Genomic DNA, 10,138 nt, shown 5'->3' with positions numbered 1-10,138 from the left:
AAGCAGCTTCTATGATTTCACTAACATTATACAGATGAGAGAATGTGGAAGTTTGGACTTCCCTTCAGTCTTCATTTTTTGTCCTTTCTTTTGCTCTTACAGACCACATAATTGTTTGTTGACAAGAATTATCTGAGTTTTCAATTCAGTTCCTCTGGAATCTAATATTGATTTTACAGTTGATATACTTTTTTGAAAATGCCTATGAAATTTCAGTAAGCATTCAATGTTTTATTTTATTTATTCCTCTTTTAGCCGAGGATAATTTAACACCTCAAGACTCCTAATTTTAAATTTCAAATGTGATATTTATGCACAGGAATACCACATAATGATCTCCAGAACCATTATTACAAATACTTATTTGTTGGATGTTATAATCAGATAAATTATATGGAGAGAAAAGAAGATGACAATAAAAAATATAGAGCAAAAGTGATAAATAAGATAAAATATTAGAAAATATCCTTAAGTTAGATAAGCATGAACATGGTTTTGGCTATTATCATAGGTAAGTCAGTGGTTACTTTTACAAGAGCAGATTTTTTAATAATATGGTAGAGTTAAGACAGAATTAAATAAATGTCAAAATAGAAATGTAAACTAAATGTTGTAGGAACACTGAGGAGGAAGATACAACGCTGGCTTGGGAAAAAGGAAAAGTTACAAGGAGGAAGAACCCCTGGAGTTGACTATTTGAATAGATATATGAAAATATGGACAAATAGAAAAGAGGGGAAGCAAAGTTTAGGAACTTTATTTTGGGAGCCATAATTTGCTAATATTGCTCTAATTGTGTTAAATGCCAGAAATTAGTTTATAGGATAAATTGCCTTAGAGTGGTCTTCAATATACATAAAGCCAATTAATTGACTGCTCTATTTATAACTTTCCAGAAAGTAGTAGAAGTTATTATGAGACTAAAATGATAAATATCATAAAGTATGGATCTATGAATCTAAAAGTGCTCAGAGTAGGTCATGGTTCTATTCATCAATCCACCTAAATTACATATTGCACACTCCCCCCACTTTCTTTAATATATATATATATATATGATTTCAGAGAGGAAGGGAGAGGGAGAAAGATAGAAACATCACTGATGAGAGAGAATCATTGATTGGTTGTCTCCTGCACGCCCTCCACGGGGGATTGAGCCCCAAACCTGGGCATGTGCCCTGACCAACAATCGAAACCTGACCTCTAGGTTCATAGGTCAATGCTCAACCACTGAGCCACGCTGGCAGGGCTCCCCCACTTTCTTTAAAAACAAAAAGGGGGGAGGACTTAGCTTTGATTTTCTCAGAAAAAAAAAAAACTACTACACAAACTACTATTGATTAGGAAAACAAATGTGCACGAAATTTACAGTATTCCTTTCACTGCTTGCTTGCTTTTTTTTTTTTTTTTTAATGGAGAAAAGACCCTGCTGCTTGAAATTGCTGCCGGGTGGGAACAAGAGTCTCCTGGATGGCCAGCAACTCTCCCCCCTCACAGCACAGACTCTGAAGCCATTCTTCTGAGTGCTGCTGCTCTTTGCAGCTGCGCCCCTTCTTCCAGGATAGTGTGCCTGCTGTTCTCCATGCTGTTAAATCAGCATGTCCCAGGCTGATTAGCTGTTCCAGGCCAGCCATCAGCTTCTATTGCTTTAGGGTTGGTTTTTGTTTTTGTTGTTGCTGCTGCTGTTGCTGCTCCCTTGGTGTAATTAAATTCTATCAATCACCCAAGTCCTTCCAGTGTTTGTGAAATAGCGGTATTAGTTTTAGGAATGAGAACCTAGAGGAATTTACTGTAAGTATAAAAGAACGAAATTTTAGGAAAATATGTAAAGAAAATTTAGGAAGCATGGATCGCAATAGAATTAACTTAAGTCATCCTATCCCTCTTAAGTAGCTATGTGTGTAGTTTAATAACACCCTATAGAGTGAAAAGCTATGGGTGATATTTATAGGCAAAAAAACAATCCAATTTAAGTTCTGTGATGATATAAATAAAATGTGTTGAACACATTTTATTTATTATTTTAAATAAATAAAATCTATTGAACAGTAAACAACATAAATGTTTAAAGCAAGATAACAGCACATTCAGAAGCATTCTACTGTTTCATTTGAGCATGACAAGCAAATCATTATTGAGTGTAGTTTTAACACCACCAGAGGGTCCATCACTTCTGGGAACCAAATATCATGTGACATGTGCACAGAAATCTGGGCACCATCTTGGCTGAAATTTCAATGAAAAGGCTATTTTTAATAAGCACAATCTTTTCTTTAGAAAGTTTTATTCACTAATCCATTCATAATTCTTTGCCTGTTCTTCACGGTCTGAGATTGAAATAGTCATTCACTAGAAAATATTGCAACTGATTAACAGATACATCAGAAATTGTAATTTTACTTTTTGATAATTCCCAAGGAAGTTCTTTTTAGTGAGACAAAACTTTGGAGCAACATCACCTTTATATTTGATTTCATATTAAAAAAATAAAAACTTGTATTAAAGAAATGGCTAACTAAGCTTATTGTGGTAAACATTTCACTACATATGTGTGTCACATCATCTATTGTATACCTTAAATTTACACAATGTTATATTTCAATTATATCTCAATAAAGCTGGGGTAAAAGTAAATGGTTTCAGAAGTAAATTAAATTCTACTGGACAAAACATCTCATCATTCCATAGCTGCAGTTTAAATTTTATTTAAGAATGCATAATTGAATGAATACAAAATAAACATCAACATGCTGTAAGTTGTGTTTTTTTTTTATAACACTAGGTTTTTTATTCAGTAGATGGACTTCAATGTGAATGACATAGGAAGATTTAAAAGAAAATACAGCAGAGGCAATAAACTACAACTTTAAAAAAAATTCCCTAAATGATGGAAAGTTATAGACCCTGGAATATTTATTCTAAAAACAAAATGATGTGAGTTGGAAAGGAAGAAGAGGAGGCTTTAATACTCTTCCAAATAAAATAAGACAACCATTCCGTACAAACTGAGATTGAAGTAGATAAACACCACCATTCCTTTAATGTGGAAACAACAGAGTATAAAAACATTTGTTACACAGTTTGCGACACAGCTGGTCAAGTATTAGGTATCTCTGGATAGCACTAATGGCATCAAAGACATGGGGAGTAAGGATAATCTCAAAAAAAGATGACTTAAGAGATACTATATTCCCTTTCTTTTCCTTCCTTTCTTCCTCCTTCCCTTCCATCCTCCCTCCCTCCCTCCCTCCCTCCCTCCCTCCCTCCCTCCCTCCCTTCCTTCCATCTTCCCTCCCTCCTTCCCTTCCTTCCATCCTTCCTCCACTCCCTCCCTATTTCTTTATTTTTTTCCCCACCTACCTATTTCTCATTGTTTCTCTTTCTTTTCCAGTGCCTTTTACCAAGTGCTATGGGTCTTATTAGCAAAGTCAGGTCTTCAGACACTCAGATATTGTGCCTAGGAAGGAGCTTTTCCAGTAAAGGGATATGATTGTCAGTTGAAATCTGAACATTTTAAATCACATTATTACCTAAGAACACATTTGAAAAAACTGGTGGTTTAACTAATCATGTTTAAAAAATGAATTTGGTACAATATGATGACATTTAAGTATGTGTTGTTGTCAATTATTATTTGTTAAATGCCATGTAATTATTTATTGTGATTTAAAATAAAATCTCTTAAAAATTTATTCTTTCTTATTTTACTTATCTCAGATTAAATTTTTATAGTCTTTATGACATAGTAAAATAAGCATTTTGAATGTTTCTAATCCATAACAAATGATATTTTAAAGGATCTCTTGCTATTTCACTATTATTCTTGGGCTTGGTCCACTAATTTCCAAATGTAATATTTCATTGTTATTTATTTTTCATTCCTACCATGACTTTCTAATACTATTTGTGCCTACTGAAAAAATGCTCTAAAATACTGTTTGGTTCTTCTCTAAGGAAAAACATTTTCTTTTCTTAACTCATGGCTCCATAACCCATACCAGCTTATTTTGGTAAAGTTCTGTGATATGCGTTTTGAGATTTAGCAGAATCTTTCTATATATATTTTTTTTATCCTATCTTGGTACTTTTAGTAATGCCTAACTGCTTGCAAGGTGTCTCATTTTCCATTTTGCTGATATTTCAAAAGCTACTTATCAAGCAATACCTCAGTAAAATATATAAAAAATATCATCTACCATTAAATAATTCAGATTATTAAAATCCATTTAAAAATCTTGCCTACCAAAATGTACATTCCACGAGAGCAGGGGTCTTTGTTTTGTTCATCTATATAACCCAAATGCCTAGTATTTGGCACATAAGAGATGCTCAAAAAGTATTGATTGAATGAATCGTATGCATTCTTTTTCGAAGTAATATCTTCAAAATTGTTTTCTTATTACTGTGGACTGAATTGCATCCCTGTAAAATTTGTGTTTTGAAGCCCTGGTCCCCAACCTAATTGCATTTGGAGATAGGGCTTTAAGATATAATTAATGTTAAATAAGGTCATTAGGGTGGGATCCTAATCCAATAGAATTGGTGACCTTATAAGATTAGGAAGAGAGATCTCTCTTGATATCTATCTTTGTCTCTCTCTCTTTCTGCCCACCCTTCATGTGTGTACTAAGGAAAGGCCATATGAGGACACAACAAGAAGGTGGCCATCTGCAGCCCATGGAAAGAGTCCTCACCAGACACTGATTCTGCTGGCACTTTAATCTTGGATTTTCTGGGTTCTTCTTCTTTTTTTTTTTAATTGAATGTATTGGGTTTTACATTGGTTAATAAAATTATATATGTTTCAGGGGTACAATTCTATACTACATCATCTGTATATTGCACTATGTGTTCACCAACCCCAATCCAAGTCTCCTTTTATTACCCTTTACCCTTTTCTATCTCCTCCTACCTCCTTTTCCCTCTGGTAATCACCATACTGCTGTCTGTGTTTATGAGGTGTGTGGGGTTTGTTTTTCTTAATCCTTGCATCTTTTTCACCCAGTTCTCCGTCCCCCTCCCCTCTGACAGCTGTCAGTCTGTTCTCTGTATCTATGAATCTGTTTCTATTTTGTTAGTTTATCTTGTTCATTAGATTCCACATATAAGTGAAATCATATGTTGTTCTCTGACTGGCTTATTTCACTCAGCATAATAATCTATATTCTCTAGATCCATCCATAATGTCACCAAAGGTAAGATTACCTTCTTTTTAAAGACGAGTAGTATTTATTGTGTAAATGTAGCACAGCTTTTTATCTACTGACTAGTGGCCTGGTGCATGGATTTGTGCACATTGAAAGGAAAATCATTAGAAATATTTTAATATTGCTATTTGCCCTTTCTCTTTAATGGAAGTTTCAGAGCCACCACTGGTTACCGTCTGCAGGGCCATCTGCAGGGTGACTGGTGGGGCAATCAGAACCCCTGCCTGGCTCCCTCAGTGCCTGGCAGCCGGGTGGCAGCCTCGCTCCCTGCTGCCGCAGCTGGGAGCCATCTGTGGGGCCATCCACCTTGGCCTGGAGCTGCCTGCTCACCTGCTCCACCATCCAGTCGCAGTTCCGCTCTTGTCAGGGCCCATTGGGGCTGGCAGTGCCTCCACTGCTGCCCACTGCTAGCGCCCTGTCGGCGCCACCCACCATGTCCCGCACCGCGCCCTTGGTGGTCAGTGCTTGTCATAGCAAGTGGTCGAACCCTCGGTCAACCGCCCGCCCAAGGGGACAATTTGCATATTAGGTTTTATTATATAGGATAGACACTTGGGCTGCTTCCAAACATTGGCTATTATAATTAACACTGCAATGAACATAGAGGTACATATATTCTTTCAAATTAGTGTCATTTAATTTTATTTTTTAAAATATTTTTATTGAATTTATTGGAGTTACATTGGTTAATAAAATTATTTAGGTTTTAGGAGAACAATTCTATAATAAATCATCTGTATATTGTATTGTGTCTTTACCACCCAAAGTCAAGTCTCCTTCCATCACCATTTATCCCCCCTTTACCCTCTTCTACCTCCCTCCTTTCCCTCTGGTAAGCACCATACTGTTGTCTCTGTCTACAAAGCTTTTTTCCCTAATCCCTTCACTTATTTCAACCAGCCCCCAAACCCCCTCCCCACTGACAGCTGTCAGTCTGTTCTGTATCTGTGAGTTGGACTTTTCAGCTTCTGTGTCAAAGTAGTTTTCAAATGATTAACTCATGCCTTCTTACTTGCCTTGTGTGGCTACCTTTCATTGAAGAATTTATCTTTCATCCCTTAATCTTGCTTATCCCTACCTTCAACTTCGTGTTCTTTTAAATTCCATGAGAAAGAGTCCCACACCTATAGGTCTAACTCTCAACTATTATATGACCTATATATTCACATTTCCAGCTTCCTGCTAGAAGTCTCCACTGGAACATTCCATCAACACTTCAGGCACACAACTGATGCATTGTTTGCATTTGGACATATAAAAAACTATGTTATGTGTGGAGTTCTAAGAACACAGGGTGAGGTATGTAAAGGTGTAAGGTAAGGCCGTGGTCGGCAAACTGCGGCTCGCGAGCCACATGCGGCTCTTTGGCCCCTTGAGTGTGGCTCTTCCACAAAATACCACGGCCTGGGCAAGTCTATTTTGAAGAAGTGGCGTTAGAAGAAGTTTAAGTTTTAAAAATTTGGCTCTCAAGAGAAATTTCAATCGTTGTACTGTTGATATTTGGCTCTGTTGACTAATGAGTTTGCCGACCACTAGGTTAAGGAAACAACTTCTAAGGCTTTATACTAATAGTTTTTTATTCTATGTCCAAAACAAAATCCCCCCTATAGACTACTTCTATTCCTATCTCTTTTATCACAGACTTATAACACTGAACCTATGAAAACAGGGTCAGAAATCTTATTTGTCATTGTCATACTTTCTCATTACCTGAAGCAAACAGGCCCCACTTTAGTCTGACCCTGACCTACTGAAAGGAGTTTTTAGGGGTAAAATAGGCAGGTTTAGGGAGTTTTTAGGGATGAGGGGGTCTATGGGGAAGGAAGGCATAGTTGGTTGGGGAATTGGAGCTGCCAAAAGGCATACATTCACAGGAAAAAAAAAAAAAGAGGTGCCAAAGGATAAGGGGAGAGGAAGACACCCATTCACAGAAGATAGGGAAAAGCCACAGGGTTTGGGGAGAAAGAGGAAACAAACTTTCACAGAGGATAGAGAAATGCTGACAAATGGGAGAAAGGGGAAAACAGATTTTCACAGGAGATAGAGAATTCTACCACTGAACGGGAGAGAAAAAAAAAGAAGGCACCACGTGGGGTTTGAGCTTTGAAGTTGATGTTCTGCAAAAGAGTGACCAATAAGAAAGGAGCGTCAAGAAACAAAGAACTAAGCCTTTATAACCCTGAGGAAAAAGGACCTGAGTGGGTTACTCCCTTTGGGACCCCCTCCCAATGAGGGAGTCTGTACTTGTTTCCAATAAGTTTCTACCCTTCTCATCTACCACCTTTTGTCCGTGGCTTCATTCTTCAAATCCAACTTGACAAGAACATGGGAAAGAAGCCACCGTTGCATCCTGCTCAGGAAAAAACCACCCGACTCACTACCTTTCTGGCAATTCATTAGCATTTATTTTATTACCCTCTAAATTTACTTCCTCAGAAATAGACTTGGGAAATCCTAAATACAGTACATTTCAAAATCTGGATCAATTGCCCTTTATAAAGCCAATCACAGATAATTATTTCCTCTTCAGTCTCCTGAAGTGGCTTGCCCTCCTTTAGAGCTCTTCAGCACATAATATCTGGTCAATGTTAGACCCATTCATTAGTTTTATTTCCCCATTAATTCTAACACTTCAAGGCAGCAGCCACATTTTGTTTACATAACCTAGAATTCACACTATTTAAAAATTTTTATTATACCTTATATATTAAAATGTAAATGCTGTAGAAAGGAACAACATGAAAAACGTGTATAATATTCAAATTTACATGCAGTTTTGTTCATACATTTGATTTAACTGGGTCACTGAGATGCTTTTAAATCCTAAAAAAAATTATTTTAGGTGTTTTCCCTTTCAACGATTTCATTATATATATATATATATATATATATATATATATATATATATATATATAATTTGTGTTATATATATATATATATATATATATATATGTAGTAGGCAGTGTTATTTTCCTCCTTTACAAATTTTAAAAGCATCTAAATTATACTTGAATAATATATATATATACTTGAAAAATATATATATATTTGTGTTCAAGTATAATTTAGATGCTTTTAAAATTTGTAAAGGATGAAAATAACACTGCCTACTCATTTAATAGATAATAAATTTGTAATACATTTTGAGCTCTTTGAACTAAAATCTGTAGAGATGCTAAGTATTTTTATTTCATATCATTAGCATTTTGGCTGGAAACCTCTCCCCCAGGCACATATGGGATTTTTATTTTTATACATAAATTTGCATACATAACTGCTTCATGATCTTTCACAGACTATAGTCTTTCGACATTAACTTGACAAATATAATCAAGTCATCAGTTTCAGTCTGGCTTAATGATTTTGAAACTTCTTAATGGAGATATTTCCATATCTACTCAGTCTTCAGTTCTCTCTTTCTCTCTACCCTCCCCCTGAACTCCAAATAGGTACTTAATCAGTAGGAACTGTAGATTGACACAATGAACACAATCGTTTTCAAAAATAATTTACATGATTTTGTTTAACATTTTTACATAACTCCATGCGAGCATAAAACATTCAGAAATTAGTTTATTTGGAAAAGAAATCTATGATGAAAAAAAGAAAGAAACCAAGCAAAACACCACGGGCATATTTCTTAAAAGAGTGACACCTCCTCAATCAGAGCCTCAGGCAGATCCTTCAGGAGGTACTCCGGAAGAAGGCATTGGTATCACAGGAGATGACAGCACCATGTTGTTATTACCCAGAAGACCTTCCAGTGGGAAGAGAGGTAGAGGTGGAAGACAGTGATATTGATGATCCTGACCCTGGGTAGGTCTAGACTAATGTGTGTGTGTGTGTGTGTGTGTCTTACTTGGTAACAAAATTGTTTTAAAAATTTAAACAAATTAAATAGTAAAAAGCTCATAGAAAAAAAGATATAAAGAAAAAATATTTTTGTACAACTGGACATTGTGTTTCTCTTTTAAGCTAAGTGCTATTACAAAAGAGTCAAAGCTTTAAAAGTTGAAAAGTTTATAAAGTGAAAAAGTTAGAGTAAGCTAAGATCCATTTATTACTAATAAAAGAAAAAGTTTAAGTAAATGTATTGTACCCTAATGCACAGTGGTGTACAGTAATGTCCTAGGGCTTCACATGTACTCAGCACTCACTCGCTGACTCATCCAGAGCAACTTCCAGTCCTGCAAGATCTATTCATAGTAAGTACCCTATATAGACATACTGGGTTTTTTAAATCTTTTATACCATTTTTTACTGTACCATTTCTATGCTTTAACATGTTTAAATATATAAGTACTTGCCATTGTGTTAAAATTGCCTACTGTATTCAGTACAGAAACTGTACAGGCTTGTAGCCTAAGAACAATAGGCTGTACCATATAGCCTAGGTGTGTAGTTGGCTAGACCACCTAGGTTTGTGTAAGTGCACTCTGTGATGTTCACACAATGACAAAATCACCTAGGGATGCATTTTTCAGTCTACATCATCATTATTAAGCAATGCATGACTGTATATAGAAAATCCTAAGGTATCTACTAAAAAACTATTAGAACTAATAAATGGGTTCAGCAAAGTTGCAGGATATAAGGCCAATATATTAAAATCAATTGTATTTCTATGTATTGGCAATGTGCAATACAAAAAAATCAAATTGAGGGAAAATTCCATTTATAATAATAACAAAGAATAAAGTACTTAAAAATAAATTTAACAAAAGAAGTGCAAAACTTACATATGGAAAACTATAAAATGATGTTAAAAGAAATGAAAAGAAGACTTATATAAGTAGAAAGACATCACATGATCATGGAACAGAAGACTTAATGTTAAGATGCAATACTTCCCAATCCAATCTACAAATTCAATGCAATCTCTATCAAAGTACTTGCTGCACCTTTGCAGAAAATGAAAAGCTGATACTAAA

This window comes from Cnephaeus nilssonii (genome assembly GCF_951640355.1).
Source record: "Cnephaeus nilssonii genome assembly, chromosome: 5".
Classification (NCBI taxonomy): domain Eukaryota; kingdom Metazoa; phylum Chordata; class Mammalia; order Chiroptera; family Vespertilionidae; genus Cnephaeus; species Cnephaeus nilssonii.
The sequence above is the reverse complement of the archived record's forward strand: the minus strand, read 5'-3'. Positions refer to the sequence as shown.